We start from the raw sequence: 23,193 nt of genomic DNA on the forward strand, positions 1-23,193 counted from the left end.
AGAGTGACAGCCTTCGACGCGGGCATAATAACGACAATCATCATCACGTAACCGCTTTGCTAATTGCTGCGGCATAATCACGGCCATGGAAAATATTTCACCAATGAGCCCTCGTTTGCAGAGGGTGAAATATTCATGTTCTTCTGGGGGAAGTGGAGCCGTCTGCATTTTAAAACCATTACACTCTCAAAATGAAGAGCGGCTCCAATCTGAAATTCTGTTTTCTGCTTTATCTAAGTATAGTATCTGATAAAAGAAAATGGGGCAGACATTATTGTGATTGCTCAACCTCACAAGTGCATTTGGCGAAATCAAAACCAGAGGAATATATGAGGCAGGAAAATGTAGAGTCTGCTGCAGCTGTCAGAAAGACGAGTTTATTATTTGTTTGTGAGGCTTCTTCTCTTTCTTTTTTTCTGCCTCTTCCTCTGTTTCCCCACTATAGAGCAGATTGGATTATACTGGGCAGAGGCAGTAGAATTAGTGTTGGATCGCTGCGTCGCATATGCTCCCCAAGGAGAGATGGTCTTGAAGAAGTAAATGTGTGCGAGAGAGAGAGAGAGAGAGAGAGAGAGAGAGAGAGAGAGAGAGAGAGAGAGAGAGAGAGAGAGAGAGAGAGAGAGAGAGAGAGAGAGAGAGAGAGAGCACAGATGGTTCAGTTACTCAATGTTCAAACCTCCCTGGGCAGTAGTGGAGTGCACATTGTTGACTCTCCGCTTGTAATAACTGTATTCACATTTCTTTTCCACATTTCACGCTTTAGTGGGTGGATGATGTACAATGGGCCCGGGTGTAACTTCAGATCTGCAGCGGCGCCGGTAGATCGAGCCCGGGATTGAATCTCATGCTATAGAAAAGAGGATTTTCTGTTCCGAATTGTTTTAAAGCAGAGCGTGAACTCAGAGCATGAACGAGTGCTTCTCGTGGAATGGAAAACTGCAGCAAAGCATCTGTCTACTACAGAAAACTGCATCATAGCCCAACACCTATGTTTGTTCTTGAAGAAGTAATAAAATATGACATAGTTAAAATATTACAGTTGCAAGAGAAAGTACATATTGAGCTTGTTTTTGAGCTGATTTCAGAGACACACAAATCGTTTTAGAGTTGGACCAAGTTTCATTGTTGCAATGCATTGTTGTGCAGAAGGCAGTGAGGAGCATTCAGGTGTCAGACAGTTGGATAAGTTTCCACTCAAACCTGTGGTACAGTACCATTCTATGTTAGATCGGCCTCCTCTCTCACACACTTCAAATCATTAAGAACACATCTCTTCTCTTTGGCATTCTTTTTTTGAGTTGAGAATATGTGTAACCCAGCAGGTTTCTATTTTATTTATTATAAGTACTATTTTTATATATATTTCTGTTTTTTTGTTGTGCCTTTTATTTTGTAAAGTTCTTTTGTCAACCAAGTTGTTGTTAAATGTGCTAGATAAAGTTGACATTGGCTGACATGCCTGAAATTCTGGTGAAACATTTCGATTCCATTCTTTCTCACATCGTCTCTGCGAATTGGCGAAACATGGTGAAAATGAAACCAGGACAAACCAACATGAGAAACCTTCCTGTTCACTGTTTCTTCCCGGTCCGATCACGGCCGACACACCAGAGACAAACGTCAGCGCCTCTTTCTCTCTTTCTGGATGTTTCCTTTCACAGATGGGAACAGATGGTCCAGGCAGCGACGGTCTGGAGGGGCCGATGGGAACGCTACGGGGGGGCAGTCAGGTCGTGGCTCAACAATCGGACCCGACAGTGAGAGCACGTACTTTGTCAGCTTCTGGTTTCCTGTGCAGACGACTTACCTGAACAGTGTCAGTTGGAATTTAAGATGTGCAGAGTGTGTAGATAGAATGTCATTACTTCACACCTTCACATACTTTTCACAACATGAACCGTGAATGTTGTCTTTGAATATGGACAGAAACGATGCCATGGATTGTGGGTTATCGGCTAAAATCACCTGGGTTTGTTCAAATTTGTAGCTGAAATCAAGAACTCCTCCTATTTGAAGGCAAATTTAACCATTACCTCTAAATCGCTTAACTTAATGCGCGTGTACAACACAAAGATGAACTGGCTCTTGTGTGTTTACCATTATATAACTGAGTTATTATTTGGATGGACCATAGGCTAAACAAAGATGGACGTGACAGCTCATAAAAAGTGGAGCCAAAGCGTCTCTTTCTCCCCCTGGAGGCTTTCTACAGTACAAAATACACTGCATCTCCTCCATGTTAGTGGACACGACATGGACCCAACAAAAAAAAGTAAAAAGTAAATCCCTATGTTTGTTGAAAGTATCTGCTTCTTCCCCCTTGTTCCCCTGGATAAGATTTCCCTGGCTCCCAGTCCTCACCACATCTGATTAATGCCTCCCCACTTAGACCTCTCCTCTGCCTCCACTCGCTCTCGCCCTTCCTCTGCTGTTATTAATAGCCGGAGCCCAGAGGAGACTTGTTGTGGCACAGAGATAAGGTGGCTCGCGGTGGCCCACCTGCTGACCCCCCCCGGTGAACGACGCAGACACTGTTTCTCCTGCGAATAAAAGAGAATAAGTGCCTCATGATAAGCGAGACAAGATCTGATTATGATATCAAGATTGTTTTGTCTCTAACGTGATCGACAAACGCTGATGATAATTATGTCCTTGCATCGTATGGAGATCTCTTGCTAGAAAGAGTTGATTACTGCTAGTTGTAGATTCCACAGCTGGAATATAAAGAGTCATGATCCCACAGCTTGGAGTAATTATCATAAGAGCAGCTGAGACATGCACACACATGGTGGAGTGATGGGTTTAGTTCTGCATGGCAGCACCACGTCCAGATACAACGCAGGTTGTTCTATAATAATCCTCTATGTCTGGTATGCACGAATCAGGACAATGCAAATGTTTGGAAACAGCAGAATCATTAGGTTATTTTGGGTCTGATTCAACCTCTCACACGGGTCAGAGATCCTCAGACTTTTATTCCGCCCCCACACCTCAAGGATGTGTTAAATTAAAACAAATTATATTATATTATACTGCATTACATTGCATATTGCAATTTCACACTGTTCACTGTTTTTCATTTTGCATTTCACTTTTTACCTCACTTTTTATATCTTTTATCTTTAATATATTTTTATATAGATATGTTATGTCTAAATAAATGTTACTTGGTATAAATATTAGCAAAAGTGAGTAAATAAGAAGTAAATAGTGAGTAAATATATATTGTTTTTTAATGTTTTTCTTATGTGTGTTGTATTTATTGTGTTTTTATGTTTCTATGTTCATTGTATGCACCAATAACCAGAGCAAATTCCAGGTAGGTGTAAACCTACTTGGCAATAAATACCTTCTGATTCTGATTCTGATTCAAAAGCTAGTGAAACAAAGGTTTACATCAGTGTTCATGTGGAGGTATAAGTTCAAAATGATCAACCATGACCCTGATAGTTCCCCTGGAAGACGAAGACCTTCTCCCCAGTCTCTGTCCCCATCGAAGTCCTGAACTCTCCAGTCAATAAAGACAAAGAATATCTGTTCACCTCAGTGTGTATAACAGCATGTTTGCTCACAGCTGAGTGAGAGATCAACTGAGCTGAGGAATGATTGGATTGTTTCAGGAAGTGATTATTCTCTCGAACCATTTGTTCCTTTTGAATGAATTCTTCATGGACAAAATGGCACTAAATGAGAGATCAAGAGGACAAAGACATGTGTACGTTGTTTTTGCGACTGCACAAATCGCAGAGTGGAGAAAATAATATATTACACAATATTCCAGGAAGAAACCCTGCCTGTTTGTTAAGTGCAGCGTGAGCCAGAGCTGAGTTTTGAGTGAGGACAGTTCTTACACTCACTGAACACGTAGGCTCCAGTAAATGAAGGAACAGTCTGATGGTTTTAAATGGAAAAATGTGCCACATTGTTATGAGAATACAATATGTGATAAAAGGACAGAGTCTCTTTTTAATGATGCTGTGAGGCTGACACTGAATGAACTCTGTATTAGTCTGACTCAGCGGCGAAGGCTGCAGGTTTAACACTCGGGCTGAACTGGCTGCGAATAAATCCATTCATTCGTCATAATGAGATTTCAATAGCAGAACCGGGAGATGCACAGCTTCATGCTTTTGAGTCTAGGCTTTTAATTGTGTATATAGCTACTTGTGCAGGGACAGGCAGCTGTTCTTATAAAGCCAGTGTGACCCCAGTGTAAACCTGCAATTGGCTGCATTACTCATGCTGCATTTCACTTCCTGGTGTCTCGTTTGCAATACAGGAAACATCACAAACCTATGAGGTCATGAAAAATTCCAAGTTTAACGTTGATTTGATCCTGCAAACATCAACGAGGAGTTCTCGCCTCCCCAGATTCTAATATTTCACCAAAATGTGCAAACACGCTTCCCGACAACATTTTGCAGGGACGATGCATCCTGGCCTGAGTGCCGCCGAAGACAACTGTGATTGGTTTAAAGACATAAAAGCAAGTTCGAACATCCCCTCTCCCCCCCTGCCCCAGAGGAGAATAATAATGGACGCAGCCAGATCATTCTTCACCGCTGACACAGCGCTGAGGAGATAGGTCTGGCTATGCGAGACTAATCCTGTATTGACACGATTTGTCAGGGGTGAAGCTCTGCTGCTTGTTTACACTGTAGCCGTCTCTAATATGACTTTCTGCACATCTGGCAGTCATTTGGCGTCTGGTATATATTTTGACGGAGGATAAAGGTGTTTTTATTAATTTGGACGCTGAATGTCTAATTTATTAAGTGTCAAGTATTTCAGAAATGCGATGTGTTTACCTGTGTTGAGTGACAGGTTTAACAAAGGGTGGTTTTTTTTGTTGTTTATTTCAGTTTTCACAGTGCTAGAAGTGATGCCGCTCACTACGTTGCCAGGAGAATGAAATGATTGCGCCGGTCAGAGACTCTCGGCTGTGATTATTGACGCTTGCTTGGACTTGCTGCAGTCGGCTTGTTGGTGTGTGGGTGGAGGCAGCAGCCCAGGCAAAGATAAAAACTGGTCTGTGTGAGTTTCCAGCGGAGGAAAAGGAACAGTCACACCTGTAATGAAAACACGTCTTGTGGCGGCTGCAGTGAAGTCTGGTCTATTGAGGTTACTGTCAGCGGAGGAACTGGCGTCTCTCTCTCTCGTCTATAGTGGATTTCTGCTTTTATGACAGTTCAGCGTCGGTGCAGAAAGGCTTTTTCTGGAGCGCGGGGAGAGTTTGGTCTAAGGGGCTGACACCGAAACCTGACGTTTATTTGATGTACTGCATTAAACGTCGAAGAATGCTCCTCCTTTGAAGAAACTTACCCAGAGAGTGAGAAAAAGAAGCAAAAGAAATACAAAGCTGAACTAAAACTCACCCGTGAGTGATAGCACGGCTGAGTTAAAATGACTTTTTATTCCAAAATAAAATAAGAGCCATTGTGAAGCAGTGGCGGATTCCTTCATTTATCATTTATTAATGACCGGCTGAAAAACAATGGCCCTCATGCTGCCTCCTGTCGTCCACACAGACGAGGAGGGAACATTTATATGGAGTGTGTTTGGCTGCTGACTCTCAAGTGTGTACTCATTTTGTGTCGGCAGGTAGGAACAATGATATTCAAGCTCTGGTCTCTGTCCTCCCAGAAGTGCAGTTTGTCAGGAACAAGAACATCACAACAGCGACTGCAGGGAACAAACCAAAGACCAAAAAGTATTACCAGTACCGCAAGACTATTTTTACAGTAGTCCCCTAAGATTTAAAAAGAGAGGAAACATCATTACAGCCGTGATTTAATGCATAATGCAGATTAAAGATTTAACATGTCAATAAATCTTATTTACCCCAAGTGTAAACTAAGCTAGACTGTAAATAAAATCCTCCTGATCGCCACCTGGTGGCCAGCTGCAGTAAAGATTACGAACGCTGTTTGATCAGAAGAAGAAGACACAGTGGACGGCGGTAACGCACCTTGATGTTCGTTGCCAACATTTAACCGACAGAGACCAAGAAGAAGAAGACTGACAGTTGACACTGACTCTGAACAGGTCGAGGACACTTATCTGCAGGACCTATTTCTACAGTACAGACTCCACATGACATCACAGTATAATTTCGTGCTATAAAGATGTGGTGAGAAATCATGATTGACAGCTTAGACTGACTCCTGTTTGGTCGAGGGCTTATTTCCAAGGCACCTGGACGTCGTGGCGGACTCTGTCTCCACATGACGTCAAAACAGGATGGTGGCACCCGTGGGATTTGAGCTACGGTAGAAAAAAGAAAAGAGGGTTACATTAGGAATTGTAAGTATCAGAATGAAACAAATAAATTAAATATCTCTCCACATGTCATAAATACATGTTTTTGTATTCTAAATCCAGGGCTATGATGGATGAGGAGGTTATTATGACTGTAAGACCGACAGACTTGTGTACATGACTCGTGTTTCTCATCTCACATCTTATTGATTTGAAATGTAATAACCCATCAGTACAGTGTGACGCCACAGTACTAAAATTCCTTCTGCTGATTACAATCTCTACAATATGTGCTTGATGATTAAACACAACACTGAACTATGAAGCATCCAGATCCCAAAAAAGCTCATTAAGGCAGTTTTGGATCTTGAAAATCTTACGTATCACTAATTAAAAAAAGTAATTACATTTTCTTACAGCGTAGGTTACAGGTTAGATTAAACAACACATTCACATTTAAATATGTATATATATATATATATGTATATATATATATATATCACTCTCAACACTATCTTTAACAACTTTGACCCAAACATGTCATGATATGAAGATATCCGATTAGCAGCACTGCAGACGTCCTGTCCTCACAGTCAAAGTGCAGGAATCTGCTAAAACCTGGGATAAGGTGGGAGGTATAGGTCAATGTGAAAACTGTGAATCCCCAGTATGTGAATTTATATATTCACACACAATCACCTCATTTGATTTCTGTCTTCTCTTTTCGTCAGTTTCAGCCTTTTATCTCTTTGTACGCTGACTCAATCTGACATGACATGGACTTTGTTCTTAGGGACATGTTCGGTTCAACTGGTTTGGACATTTGTGTCCATACATACATGTCCTCTGGGCAGCGTCCAGAAAGGTTCAGGTTTACAGTGCCTGCCTGAAACTCGTCTGAAAGCTTCTGTCACAAAATGCACAACCTCTGTCTGGGTAACAAACTGCTGCTCCAGCTCTCTGCCACTCACTGAACACAGAGAGAGAGAGAGAGAGAGAGGGGAGTCTTTTCTTAGGTTTGTCCAAGAAGTTGCCAGATTTGCAGCTACTTGCGTTTTGAAAAGATTTCCAATAGAAACAGTTGAAAACAATTAATTTCCAAAGAGGAAACTCCCACAACTTGCTGCTGAACAATAGTGTGACTTCAGTGCGTCATGCAGAAATCAGACGACCAATGATGCAACTTAAACACATACAAAAATGTGTGACCTCAGACACAAGCTCCCTGTGGTTGAAGACCAGAGAAGGTCTGCTTTCATGTAAACGTAAATGGAGAATCACTGGAAATACTGTTCACACAAATACAAATATACAGGTCACATATACAAACAAACAACTCTTCACACCTATGGACGATATATAAGAATCTCCAATTAACCAAACCCCAGCTGCACGGCTGTGTGAGGAAACCAGAGAAAACCTGTGTAGACACAGGGAATCAAACCGGAAACCTTTTTGTTGTGAGGCAGCAGTGTGAACCACTGTCCTACTATTATCTTATCAATATAAGAAATTTTTTTTCAAGTTTTATATTTATATTATCCAGTGATATTTCAATAACACTGCATCTGGATCATGCACTGACAAATAACATGTATTGTGTAGTCTATGAAGACTTGTTGTGTGATGGAAGGTGTGAAGGATTAACTGTGTGTGTTTGTGTGTGTGTGTGTGTGTGTGTGTTTATGCATTAATTTATTCCCCTGTGCGTTTGTTGCCACCAGTACACAGAGGCGGTATTAAACTCATTGCCTGGCCTTGCGGCTGTTGTGTCTGATGGGACTTCCTCAAAGCGAGTGATTCTGATTTAGTGGTTATCTGCAGCATGCATCACTATCCTTCGCTCATTTAAAATCTCACACCACAGCGCCGGCCCGACCTTCAGGCTCCCCCGAGCATTTTGTGGCTTCACCCCCCCACCCCCCCTCCAGGGCAGCCTCACAGGCCTCAGCTTCCACTCTGCCTGACGCTTCATTCAGTTTATCTCATTTTGAACAACTAACGTCTACCAATCCACCACATTAATACTTTTGATAGCAGCCTATTCAAAATAGTTTTCGTGTACCTTGACCTGTTGCAGAAGACGAGTTGTTCGTAATAGTAAGTTCTGTGTTTACAAGCCACAGACAGAACCTTCAACTCCCAGACGTGACGGCACACAAGCTCCTGTTGTTTTCAAAAACACATTAAATATAACTGCTCGGGGTATTGCTCAGCTCTTAATGCAAGTTTGCCGGTACTATAAAAAAAAAAACTAAAAAGCAGCTCCCTGTGCGTTTGATTTTATCGGAGGGCTGAAGAGAAGACAGCTGCCTCATGACCTGCTGCACTGAAAGAGTTGGAGTAGATTAATATTTGATTGGTATTCCTCATGGCTCTGGTCGAGGGTCTTTCTTTTTCAGCTAGTTCATCAAGGAAGTAAAGATTTTGGCTACAAGGAAAAACCTTCATGAGTATCAGGTGGAGAGCTCATGGATGAACATCTGTGTTTAATATAATTACATCAGTTTATAATAAATCAGTTTAAAGAACAAAATATCGTAGTAATAAGGTTGTACTTCTGAAAATAATGTTAAAGTATGTTGGATTCACAGCTTCTAAAGTGTGTTGGCCACAGTCAGGGGGCAAACTGCAGAACCTCCTCGGCAGAGAGGGTGAATCAATCTCTAACAAATGAATAACAATGAGTTTATATTGGTCATGTGTCAGATTTGATTGTGTTGCTGTGCTGCATTGTTTTTGTCAGGATGAAAACACAAACTGACAGGACATCCTCACTTCTCCTTCGACGTTATTTCATTCCGCCCGCGTCACCTGGACGAGAGAGAACGGGCCAGATGCTGCTGTCAACACTGTCACCTGTTGTTGCCGATGGCTGCGGGCAAGCTGAGGGCGATAAGTGCCACTTCAAACCGTTTCACCACCGTGCACACTGCCCAATTCCCCCCCCCCAGCTTCAATTTGAATGTCAGGTTTACAGGATCAATGCGGAGAACACACGAGTAAAATTGCAAATTTAGTGTTTGTCCTGGTTGCACACGTTTCTTTTACATACGTGTTAATCCAACCTGGTGGCAACTGGCATATGAATAACACAGCACATATATACATGCCATGCAGTTTCTCCTGACTCATGGTACATTGTGCAAAGGTAGCGAATCGTTTCATGAGCAATTCACAGCTTTCAATTTACTCTGGAAAAATACAGATTGATATAAAATGGTCGAGCAGTTCCTATTAGAATGCTTTTTCTTTAAAGGCACCGGCTCATTGTCAACAGGCCGCAGTGAACTGCTTCCTCATCTGTAACACTAAAGCTAATTGGGTAAACTACTGTTGTACTTGTGAACAATACATTCATCACCTAAATAATTCTGTCAATAATCCCAAACCTGGACACAGTAATGATAAAGTGATGAATTGCACAATCGTGAATCGTCCAACTCATTTGAATCTAACAATAGTCCTGCAATATTAACTCCTCCTCAGTTTGAAGAAATTTGTATTTTAAGATCATATTGTCTTGTTTTGCTTAATATTGAATAATTGAAATCTAGAAGGAGGAAGGTTAGAGTATAAAAAGTTGTCTACACCCAGAAGTCTATTGCACAAATTTTGAAGTTTTGATTTTGAATGTTACGTAGTTATGTGATGTTATTTCAATAATTAAACAACTCTTCCAACCACCACATGAAACCCAACAGGTTCTTCTTCGTTATTTCCGATTCAGTTCTATTCCCACTTTCCTCTCCACAGATATTTCCCTCTTCTCACTCTCTTTGTGTGTTTTCAATGGCAGGGCACATCAATTAAAATGTATTTGGAGCTGAACTCGCGCTCGAGGACAGTTTTATTGACTGTACCCCAGCCCCTGCTGCTCGGCCTCATCAAACCAGACAGAGAGTGGAGACCCCCGACCAGCCATCAACTAGGTCGTGTCCTGAGGTGGTTGTTTGTGTGTTGTTATTACCAGTGACTTCTCCTATTTCATACATATAGTGACTGTCAGTAACTTTACATTTTATTATACACATTAATGGGCTTGTATTTGTATTTGCATAAGCTTTTTAAAAAACAAATTTAAACATATATTTATTGGCTTTATACAGTTGTATACATTTACATCAATTTACATACATACAAGAACCTTCCCCAACCTGAACATATGGCAGTATAAAATGACAGTAAATAATACAAAAATAATTATATTTTACAATGAAAATACTAATTTAGTTTAAACTGAATTAAAACAAAAAAATTAAATAAATAAATATATATATGAGTAAAATAGAATACAGTCACAAACATGGAACAGAGTACAGCACACATTCCTCACAACAGTTTAGTCACTTCACATTGCAAATGCCTCTTCAATGCATTAGCTTTTGTTAATCATGTAAACTCATTCCACGGAATAAAATGTTGCTCTTCCTGCAATTTGGATAATTGCGATGGTAATATTTTTTGCAGATAAAGTGCTTTCCTGTCCTGTCAGCTCTCGCCAGGGCTGTTGTTTCCTTGCACTGTGGGTTGGAGCAGACCAATGACTCAAAGAGCAGGGAGGCACAATGCATCCCAGGATTCAGTCCATCACAAATTACTATATTTGTCCAGAAAAACCATCAATGTAATACACAACTTCAAAAACCGGCCTTTGAACAGGATGCTCTAATTATTATTTTTTAATGGTATGGGCAGCCACTGAAAGAAAAAACTATTTGTGATTTGAATTCTTGGCAAATTGGTTTTTCCAATATTCTTTACCTAATTCTATTTTATGAAGTGCAGAGGAAATAGAGCACAAAGGGCAAAGTGAATTATGCTTTCCATTTTAAATCACTAACATACAAGGGGAGGACTGACTTTGATGTTGTGGTTTCTAATCATAAAGTAACTAAATAATAATGTCACATACATGTAGGTTCTGTACCTTCTCTCAGAATCATGTATGAGAAGATGAAGGGAGAAACGATATAAAGGAGAAGGTAGACATACGGCTCTGGATAACATAAAACTGCTGCTGCTCACATGCAAGGACATTTCAATCCCCACAACTTCAAACAAATAATTGGTTTACAGTTAGAGTTATGTTTATTATAGGTTTAAGATTCGGGAATTCATGTTTTTGTGATGGTTTTGCTTTGGGTAAAGGGCTGGGGAAGGGATCATGTCAATGAGTGTTCTCTCGAACATAAATGTCCATTTAAGTTCTTGCAACTACCATGACATTACTTGTACTTCTGTCTTTGTTACCACCAGTCTCACATTAGATCTCATAGCATGTGAACGTTTTGACAAGTAAGGATATTTTGGGTGGTCCTCTCTACTTCAAAGGCATATTTGAGGGTTAAGACTTGTTTTTTTGGTTTGGGTTAGGATTTAGGTTGGACGAGCGGAAATGGGCCCAAAAGATCTGGGAAAAAATGTTGAAAATAAACAAGCCTGTGTATGTGTGTTTGTGCTTGTTATCGTCTATCTTTTAGAAAATTAGACGTAAAGAAATAAGGGTATTTTGAATTTCGCTATGTTCATCCAGAAATGAAAATTCACTCATTATCTACTCACTCCTATGCCGATAAGAGGTGAGATAAAGTAAGTCTAAAAGTTCACCAGAAGTGGCTAAGCTAGCTGACATTAGCATTTCAGACAGTCCCTGAATGCACCTCATTGGAAGATATGAACAGATATTTAGGTTTAAAACACGATGTGAATGACCTCGTTCCAAGTCGAATGTGACCACAATGGCATAAGGCTGAGTAGATAATGAGTGACTTTTCATTTTCGGATGAATTTTCCCTTTAAGACCTCGTTTTAGGGTAGGAGTGATGAGGGTGTAATGGTAAAAGTAAGGAGCTGAGGAATTCACTATGTTAAGTGAGTATCCTCACAAACACATCAGTGTGTGTGTGTGTGTGTGTGTGTGTGTGTGTGTGTGTGTGTGTGTGTGTGTGTGTGTGTGTGTGTGTGTGTACAGTTGAGTGGGCTAAGAGTTTGGACATGGTGTATTCATGCTGGCAAAAGGCTGTATGAAAGATAGAAACCCTCAGTAAGTGCATCCAACTCGAGTCTGACTGACTGCTGCTTATTCACACACAGAAGTAGCTTAACCTCCTCATGTGAACCTTGAAATAAATTGCTCCTCCGAGTGTTACCAATGTGCTCTTAAGTTCCAGAATGCTTCTGAAAAAGGCAGCGGCAGCCAAAGACGTGCTTGGGCCCAAACAGCCTCTGTGATTTAAAATAAAAAGCTTCAGAGGCTGAATGATGAAGCAATGTGCGCAGGCTGCTCTGGGTGAGCACCTTGAAAAAGACTGGCCTTCATTTATAGCGTTGGATAACAACGTTGGAGTTCGGCATCAATCTATCCACTGGATGCTCTCTTCTGAACATTGTGTCATTATAGAAAAAAATAAGCTTCAACACATCGCTCAGGTTTCCTGTGAGAGAGTTTCGTTAAGTTACCTGACCTGTGTCTCACCTCTGGTAGGAGAGCTACAGCGACGACTAGAGACATCTACCAGAGTTCCAGTCATCCTCTGAATAGGCTTCTACATTTCCTGTTCACTCCTGATGACTGATCAGGGTCATGTTGATGGTTTTAATAAAGATTTTATTGATGGTGCAGCAAGCTCTCTTCTGATGTTGTTTGATGTATTTGTGTATTTTAATGTTTTTCTTTTTGTGCCAGAGTCTGTGTGACCGTGTTTACTGTGAGCCTCTTTTTATTTGTTGCCTGGCTGCAAAACAAATTTCTCCTCAGGGACAATAAAGTGAAAGTTGAAGAAACCGCAACATGATCTGTGTTTTAATTGTTCAAGGGGCTGTTGCCAAACCAAGCTGGGGTGAACCAATTAAATCTGTATGTGACTGGATAACAGGTAGCAGAGTGAAGGCAGCGAGTTTGGCTCACACACACACACACACACACACACACACACACACACACACTCACAAACACAAACACACACATGCCTTCAACTCAAGATGATCAGTAAAACCAAGCCATTGAATCAAAGGTTTGTATATTTATTTATGCTGTATGTAAAAGATCTGATCATTATTTGAATGAAATGTATATTGTGTTCCTGTTTTTCTACTCGTCTCCCCTCTAGCTCCATCCTGATTAACTGATCAGTCTCCTAACATTGTGTGAACTGTGTCGTTAAAAAATCGAATAAGAGGCTTTCTGTTGTTGATTTGTGTCAGTGGTGGTCAGTTATCTCACATGATGTTGGCCCTTATGGCCAAATACATAATTGTGGGACTTTTGTTTTTAAATGTGTGAACTAATATCACATCTGCATGTTGAAGACCTGCCTGTTGAGAAATGTTGATATAATGTTCGTCCAAAATCTCTTTCGTTATAATCTCATAACGTTGGTTCTTCCTGCTGGTGACAGCTCCGTGCTCCTTCTACAGGCTCGAACACGACAAGACACAAGGACCAGGACACGAATCCCTGTTCTCTCATTGATTTGCCAGGATACACACATGAAGAATGTTTGTATTGACTTTGTCGTTTGTGCTGAAATGTCATTTTTCCCCCTCCATGAATCACAGACACTCTGAACATATCAGGCAAATACTTCAGGGCTCAGCAACTATTTCCAAACACCTCAATATTTGAAACACATTTCTTTCGACAAGTCTCTTTTTGAAATAATATTTTGTTCATCTTTATACGTTGTGTTTCTAATCCAACACTTATTTTTTTCCTCATACCCGTATGATTGCTCACTTATTCCTCTGATCACCTTCCCCTTATTCTCTCTCTCTTTCTCTCTCTATCTCTCTCTCTGTCTCTCTCTTTCTCTCCGTGCTCACTCAGCTTTTAGAATGAGGGGGCGAGAAACCCCAAAGCATGAATCATTAAAAGATGTGAGGAGGAAAATAGATCACTGCAGATGCACCTGCAAAAAATACCAGCGTGTGTGAAGCCGGGGACACAGGAAGAGGGGGAGGGGAGAGTTGACTCGTCTTCTCTGCACAAGACAAAGGTTTTGCTTTGCTGCGCTGAAGCGATTCTGTGTCTTTACAAGTGTAGCAGGCTTTTAGAAGCAAGCCGGCACAAAATAAGCTCCTGATCGTTTCCCTTTACCTTGTCATACCAACAGCTCTAGATATTCTGTTGAATGTACTTGTGCTGGTTTTAAACAGGAATATTTACATATTTACAGAAGTAAATGAAGAAGAAAGATGAGCGAACACAAGGTAAATTACCTCCTCTACTTTCAACTGAAGCGGTATTATTCCATCCTTCAGTGAGCGAGAACAAAGTACTTGGTGCATTGTGTTGTACAGTACAAAAAACATCATGCAGTCTAAATGAAATAGTTTAAATGTACAGATACTACAGGTTCCTGAACAGCAGAGAGGTATTGAGTGACACTGCTTGCTCTTCTACCTTTCCCTCTTGTTTTACCCACAATGCAGTAGGTAATCGTAGATTAATGCGGTGTGAAAAATAATACCCAAGTGGAACAATTAATGCAAATTCCATCTCAAGTGGCAACAACAACTCTGAACTACATGTTACAACTTACATGTTTTAAATAACTAACTACATATCACCACCAGTGTTAGAGTGCAGGACCTTCCCCTCCGATGTGTTGTTGAGTGAAACCAAGATAAGGACGTGTGTAACAGGATACAAGCATTAATAAACCAGAATGAAATGCAACACATCCACCATTTAAAAATATCCACTTCTCAAAGAAGCCGAGGACAAATTCAATGACAGGTTCAGTTTGAGACATACCTGACACAAAGAGCAGACATGGCCGCTGGCGCTGGAAGATATGAGACTTTGTTTACGTACAGTATCTGTGATTCCCAGAGAAGTGAAATGTGTTTGTTTAGTGGAGTTTTCCTCTTGTGACACTATCTGGTCAACATTTAAATGTGTCCAATACATTGTTGAGAGCAAAACTAAGGACCTACACCCATTAGCTTCAGCAGTAATTTGTCTGCTAGCATGACACGGAAGGTGTAGCTCAGGATTTCAAATCAGGTTATTATCTGTTATGTCAAAAAATTCTACTATCATATTTTTTGGGGGTCAGCACCGAAATCACAAGGTCACTTTAGTCCATTTCTGTTTTAAAGATACATCTGCTTTCACTTACTGCAGAAAGGACACGAGGCAGAGCTTAGTAATTAGGAGATTGGATTTCTGAGATGTGCACACATTCCACGCTGACAACAAACGCAGTAATGAGCGTATTATCCTCTTCAGTCTGCCCATGCTCTCTCTGAGTACACATGCACCTGTTCTCTGGGCATTGTTTAAAGTCATTTTGATAGCAGGCTATTAACCGAGGTAGAAGTCTGGGAGGCAGACAGAGGGAAAGCTGGATGCACAAATAAACACATCATCCCTAATGTTCCAATTTCATTCAATGCCCGTGTACATTAAGCCCGTATTAATAATGTTTTTATGGGACATCTGTGCGAGGGTTTTCTTTCTATATTTTAAAGCCAATTTCATGACTTTTCAGAATTCAGCTTGAAGGGAGGCAGGTTAAATTACCTGTCGTTAGACCACCTCTGCCTCTCGCTGTGAAGCAGAGACCGGTGGGTAATTATTCTCTCAGCTCCCGCGGCACATCAGACGACGGCTTTATAGCTTCGTGTGGATGATGTGCTTCTGGGTACGGCGTCATTACATTTGGTTGTGATTAGAACTGTGTTAAGAGCGGTTGAACCGATTAGGACTTTGCCGAGAACAGATGAGCAGATATTTCAGATTTGATACATCTTCATTTTCAGTTGAATATTAACACCTTGTTCAATATTTAAATAAACCTAGTGGTGCAAAACGACCCAGCAAATGTTTCCAGGGGACCCTAAAAAGTGATGAACCTGTGTGTAGTTCAATGCTTTGTGCTTTTTTTTGCTGCGTGTTTCTGTGTTTGCATATGTGTGGTGACTTTTTGTGCTGACAAATTGATGAAGTTGTTTACTTAATTTGCAGCTATTGAGCTCTCATCCTTCGTTCAGTTCCAATATTGGTATAAATCAATCTACAATATGCACATTTCTATATGTGCGCTGAAAGCCGTGTTGTGCAATGTCATTGTCCAAGGACGAATGAGAAGCCTCTCTCCCATACAACCAGCATCATAACAACTCCTCTGCTGATGTAGTCTCGAAGCAAAGCAGCACTGCCCTGAAATCAAAACACTTGGAACACTGTAATTAAAAGTGAGGAAGCCAGCGGTCTGTTTGAAGTTCTTTAACTCAGAAGCACCGAGCAGCAGGAAACGCCTCGGCTGATAAAGATCAGCACAATTATTGAAAAGGGATTTTCAATCATGAATATACATCGAGAACCCTGGACTCTCTTCTGTAGAAGTCAGTGACAGGAGTGTTTTTGGTGCTGGTGAACTTCAAACGGGTTCTGTCCCACATACTCTGCGATTTCCTCTGAGTTTCATCAGATATGGGCTGTGCTGTTCTTGCCGCATACGGCGTGTTAGCATCTCCAACGCTCTTCAGATTGCCTCATTTGAATAAGGCAGACAACACACTCATCACATTCAGCTCGGGTGAGATACAAAACACTGCTGGCTGGCTCGCTGTGTTATTGCCATTGCATCACCTTGACTTCCCCACTTTAGACGACTTAATTGCAGCCCGTGCTTCGACTATGAATCAGTGTAGCGGGCATCTTGTGTTGCTGCGTTTGTACTGCAGGACAACTCGAACACTGCAGTGTTCAAGACAGAGATGACTTTAACGCACAACGGCTGTTTTGTTTGAGCTTTACATTCATTGGCCCGTTCGTGCTGCTAAGTGGCCGTAAGTTCACGTCTTGATGTGGAGTTTACAGAATGTTGTCATGCCGATCATCTCCCCAGTCTCCCTGTTACTACTCCTGTTCCCGATGCAACTGTTCCACACGGCTATTGATTCCAGGGGAAATGGCCTTTGACTGGAAGGTGGCGCTGAACCAACAGCACATATCACTGCTGTGGATCGATCACAGTCGCTGCTCTGCAGAACCTTCCCATGTTTGTTTATTCGAGGCCCCTGGAGGGTTGACAGAGCAAGGCAATAACCGGCCGGCCACACAGGACGAGCACATCAGGTGGAGAGAGAGAGCGCCCGGAGACCCTGTAAGTGATTAAATGTGATTCATTCACTGTTGTCGCTTATTGATCGCTGTTGCCAACAAGAAGTCCAGACTTTCTTTCTTTCTTAGGTATATAACATAAAAGCTGTGAAATATTCTTCTATATTCTTCGCTATAAAAATCTTTTCTTAAAATGGTGTCTCTTATCGAGCAGGCAGCTGAATCCACAGGAGCACGATGCAGGTGACTAGAGACTTTCACCAGTTTGTAGTTCAATGCCTCTCAGCTCCAGATGTGATCTGGAGAATATACATTGCGTTGTCACGCTACATTAAACAGAGGTCGTCCGTGGTGATGTCGGGTGGTTAGTTTCACTTGAGTGGATCAACTCGCAAGCTAGTCAACAGTAATTCCCTCCATCCCATGTCAGACGGATAAACCCTCATTCTGTTTGTGCCAAGGGTTGAAATACAGGTTAAAATGAGGTCAGGCCTATATTTGTATATTCATCACAACATTGTCATATCACAGGAGAGACATAGACGAAAAGATGTCATTGGGCAAAGCTCAGATTAGGGCAGAAAACAGATTATTGCAGGACAAGATGACTGAGAGAAAATGAGAGAAGGAAGACGAGGGAGATGAGAGAGGAAGAGCAGCTCGGGATACGATTAGCATTATGTCCCCGTGCGGCTCAACACAAACAAAAAACGACTGACCTGATTTCTTTGAAACTATGTCGGCCTAATTATAACAAAGATATGTGTTGATTGGTGATTACAGCGGAATGGAGCCAGCTCAGTTTCTGGACCTCGGTGCTTTTGAAACCCTGCGTGTGGCCACGGTTGCTCATGAGGACGGGGGGGAATCAGTTGTGATCTGGAGTAAATTAAAGAAATGCACATTTTCCTTCATTGGGAAAGTCTGTATGTAAGTAAGAGTCTTAAAACAGCACTGATTAGATCTCAATTATGGAAATAAGTCAATTACGCTTGCAAATGATAGCAGATGTGAATCTTTAGGTCTCAGCAAACTGGGGAGTAGAAGAATTTCTGCATCATCGAGCTTCACTCGGGTCAAATCGTTCACGTCAATTCACTGGATCCACTTAACCAAGGTGATCCGCTCTTAATATCGTCACAGCAACAGCTTCCTGACACAGAACACGACACTGCAGTGGTGGAACGAGCACTTTTTTCTGTTTACGTCTAATAAATGATATGTTCTGAACTAGTTTGTCCCCGTGCTGTCACCGTGAAATCTTCATATGTGTGTTTTGACAGTTTTCCATTTCTGCTCAGAGAAGGATTACAGGGTTTATGCTAGAACGGGTTTTTAAGACCTAACAGCACAACCTGACAGGGATTGCGTGTTTCGTTCTCCTCTCAGAAAATCCTCATTTCAAGGCATGTCTCACCGTCAAGCTTTTCCAGGTTTTCACAAGGCCTGTCAACTAAAGTGACATTCAATTACTCCTTCAGCGCCTGCTATCAGCGAAGCGCCTCAGCTGGGGCCCGGGAGGTCACTCTGTTCCTTCCCCCGATTGGTCGCTTTGGCCTGGTCATGTTCCACAATCTGAGAGGATCACGGGTTCAGTGCTGCAGGACTTGCTCTCGCTGATATTCCCCAGTTTTGCAGTTAAAGGAACAAAGCTCTGTGTACACGTGTCTCCGTGTGCGTGCCGGGTATTCACAGTACCTCGACCAGAAGTGCTCACTGATGTGGAAGTGAACAACTCTCCTGCTCAGAGCTCCATGTGTCTTCATCTGTAAGGATTCACAGGAGTCTGGTCCAAACACTGATGTTCATTAGCTGCGTTATTCGTTTTTGTTGTTTTGTGTGAGAAGAAAGATAAGTTGTTGTTGTTGACTTGACACAGTATTATTTTTTGGGGGTAATTTCATTTAATTGGAATGCATCAACTTGAAGTTTAGACTTTTCACACACCCTCTTCATCAGGGATCCACTTAAATCAGATCCTGGCCTATGAACTTTTTCTTTGGGGATCTGTTTTTGAAAAATATATCTTGATCTTATGAGGAAGCAGTTATTTGGAAAAGCTGCTGCATCAACAAAGTCCATTCACTGATACATAATTAGTACCTACTTCTCATCTGTGGATACAACTCTACAAAACAACACAATTAAGACTTGTTTTATAATAAGGATTAAAGTTGGGATTCTGTGTCTGCATGTTAGTGTATATTTGTAATGTAGACTGTACATAAAGATGGATAACACGTCTCCCACTCCTCCCATTATCCAGGAATGAAGCCAACAACCCTTTTAATGGTCCTCCTCGACACAAACTGCATCCTTCCACCAAGTTGTGTGGAAATCTGTTCAGTAGTTTTTGTGCAACCTTGCTTAAAAACAAACCAACAAAGACAGACACGCTGATGGAAACACAGCCTCCTTGGTGGAGGTGTGTGTGTTGTGTCATTTAAAACAGCATAATTGCTATTTGTTCCTGTATAAATAGAGTCAAATGGTGTAATTGCAGCGTTCCTTTGACACCCTCGGGTTTTGAGGAGCTGTCAGGAGTCACGATGTCGGCATGTTTTCTTCTAGTCCATGTCACCATAGTGTGAGACGCTCAACCGGCTAATGACTCGGGACAATCCCTCCCTGTCCAATTGAGCTGAAATTGAACTAGAGCAATGTCCTCATCTCTAAAAATCCAACCCTCACTCGACGTGGAAGTGTGACATGTTTGGTCCAATCTCAAAGTTGAAACCTAAACTCGCTGATTGGCTTCGACTGGATGTGTGAGCTGAGTCACAAATTGTCTTCGGGTACAGTTGCAGCTGCCAATCAAAACTTGTCATTTAGAAGTTAAAGCATCTGTCACTCAGCTCAGACGCATGTTGTCATTCATTATTCCCGTCCTAGCTCGTCCCTCTATTATTATTCCATACGTGTGAAATAAAGGTGCCGATGAGCCAGAAATCAAATCACCAGAGAGTGCATTTAAATTTTGGCTGGAACTAAGATCGAAGGAAAAAAACTGTGTCTTTTAAACAGAGCAAAGAGAATCAATCACATCAGACAACCCTCGGCTAAAGGGTGGAGGCAGTGTCCTAATGTCAGTGACCTAATAAAAGTGTCAGGTGGTTTTATGTCTGTGGTTCCACAAATTTACGGACTTTCCCCATTGGAAGCAGAACAAAAGTCTGGCCCCCATGCAACAGCACCGCATTTCCATTTTTAAACTGGGAAAGCACTGAGAAGAGCGAATACCATCAGACCCGTTCAATTCAATCAGGCCAAATTGTACAGGTGCACCGCCGTTATTGGTCCAGCACTTATCTAGACAAAGTTTCAAAGTACTTCACAAATTACTGAAGTGCTTATCTGGCGAGTAGTTTTTAGGGGAAATACTGCTAAATTAAAGACCATCGACAGACGCCAATGAAAACCTCCTCGGCAGCTAAGGATATTGGGAGTAACACATACATATACGTGTTAAAATTCACTTTGTTGGACAAAGAACAAAGCTATCCCTTAAATTAAAAATCTCCTAATGCAATCAGGGACAAAGTGTTTATTCTTAAATGCAATTGTGTTTATCAGGTTGTGCTGATCCAGTAAATCTCCTCCTGGACTCCCCTTGAATGTGATGCTAACCCTGGAGATCAATAGACTGATTCATAACCAGGGGAATCTCTTCTTATTTAGGGAATACAAAACCAAATCAAATCTGGGTCTGCACAGGGAGAGGAACACACGGAACTCAGCCTTCACATTAATAACAGTCTGTGGGATCTAATAAACCCGGACAGCCAAGCGTGAGCAGGTTAAACGCATCTGTTGTAAATTTCTGCATTAAGTTTATAGAGACTCTCCAGTTTACAAAAAAAGATGACAAGCAGTTTTGTTTATTGTCCTAGCTCTCTAGTCAAAAGTTCAGAGACGCATCATTTCTTTGCTCGCTAGTAAATTCTGTTTGAAGTTTAACTTTTAGCTGAAGAATAATTGATTTCTTATTTGCCTTTATAACTACGTTATACACATCTGGAAACCTAAGTTAGCAGATCACCTGTTATGTTATGTGAGACATTATCAGTCAAAACTGGCACATTTTGGTTAGCCAGTCACAGTTGCTTTTTTGAATGTGATAAGAAGTCAGTAACCCTCTGTGTTTCAGAGACTTCCATTAGTGTGACTGCTACTGGATGAGTAGAAGATCTCCTTTGTTCAGCTTAATTATGCTAAGAACGGCTGATAAAGTGTTTTGCCTATTATGTTCATATTAGAAACAGAGAACTGAGGCGGCTGTTCCACGCTAATCTCTGAGGAAAAAGAAGAATCAAAAGCACACAGATATTAAAGGGTACACAGTAAAAAACCGAGTGTCAAAATGTCAGAGTCAACCTTTTTTAACCTAGATGGAGTATTTACAACTATATGCAGAGTAAATCCACTCTGAGTGTAGAGTTAAAAGTCAGTGTAAAATTCTGGAGACATGCAGTGAAAAATGTAACTCTACAGAGTGATGATTACGCGCCAGTCTACGTGACGTCACTGCTGGAGTGGAGTCAGTCTGAAGAGGTGAGGCGGTCAGGTAAGTAACGTTAACATTCCCGTGTTCGCAACATCGTTTAAGGATTGTTTTTCAACTAAACACAGTTTTATACTTTCATAGATGTTGATTGAGGACGTGTTGTGAACATATAGCCCTCTATTAGATGACACGGTCGAGTATGCAACAGCCTACTGCTAACTAACAGTAAATAAGTTCGACATGTGCTCATAAGATGCACCTTCAGTATGTAGCTAACATGTTAACTATGTATTAATGCACGATGCTTGTGTTATGTAGCGTTTGACCCATGGTTTTACCTCACTGTTTATTAGCATGCTAATCGCGAATTAGCTTGAAGAATACTACCACGCAGAGCAACAGCCTACTGCTAACTAACAGTAAATAAGTTCGACATGTGCTCATAAGATGCACCTTCAGTATGTAGCAAACATGTTAACTATGTATTAATGCACGGTGCTTGTGTTATGTAGCGTTTTACCCATGGTTTATTAGCATGCTAATCGCTAATTAGCTTGAAGCATGCTACGCCTTCCTCACGTGAGGAAGGCTGCGCGCAGAGGAGACCACCGGGCTCTCTGAGGGGGGGGGGGGGGGGGGGGGGGGGGGGAAGAGAAGCAGAGCAAGAGCCAGAGGAAGAGAGGGAGATGCCCGGCCAAGGCTCCGTCCACACAGCATGGACAGTTCAGAAACTATTCGGAATGAGTTAAAATGAATTTATTTTTAATCTCATGAGCGGAACTGGACAATTTTGAGCATTTCATTTCCCAGTTAAATATGATTAAGAGGTCCTCTTATACTCACACTAAGCTATAAACATTTTACGTCCTTCTGTTCTACTACCCAATGGACTTAAAATCAACTATTTTGTCTGTCATAGACTATTCAATTTTGCTGTCAGAGTGCACCAGAATGATCCATTTGACTTAGGATCCCCAACTATATTCTCTCAAAATTATGTGAGAAACCAATTTAGTTAACTGATAGCATTATGGATTTGTTAATCTCAATTTAACTATATTATCTTTGTCTTGTTGTTCACAGTAATTGCAATCAAAGTGGACCAATAGCTGGTAAGTAGGTTAAGGTTATGGAACAATATAGTCCTATACATTAATTTTAATTTTATCATTAAAGGTAACTGTTTAACAGCTTTTTCTCGGTTGTCATTTTTCCCCTTTGTTTATTTTAATAGGATATGCTGCTGCGTGTATTGTTTGATGGGGAGCAGAAGTATGTTAGGCTGTAGACCTAACATTCGACTCTTTCATGAAAGAAGGTTAGTGAGTACATCAGGATAAAATAAAATCACAACTTT

Source organism: Limanda limanda, chromosome 3 (assembly GCF_963576545.1).
Source record: "Limanda limanda chromosome 3, fLimLim1.1, whole genome shotgun sequence".
Taxonomy (NCBI): domain Eukaryota; kingdom Metazoa; phylum Chordata; class Actinopteri; order Pleuronectiformes; family Pleuronectidae; genus Limanda; species Limanda limanda.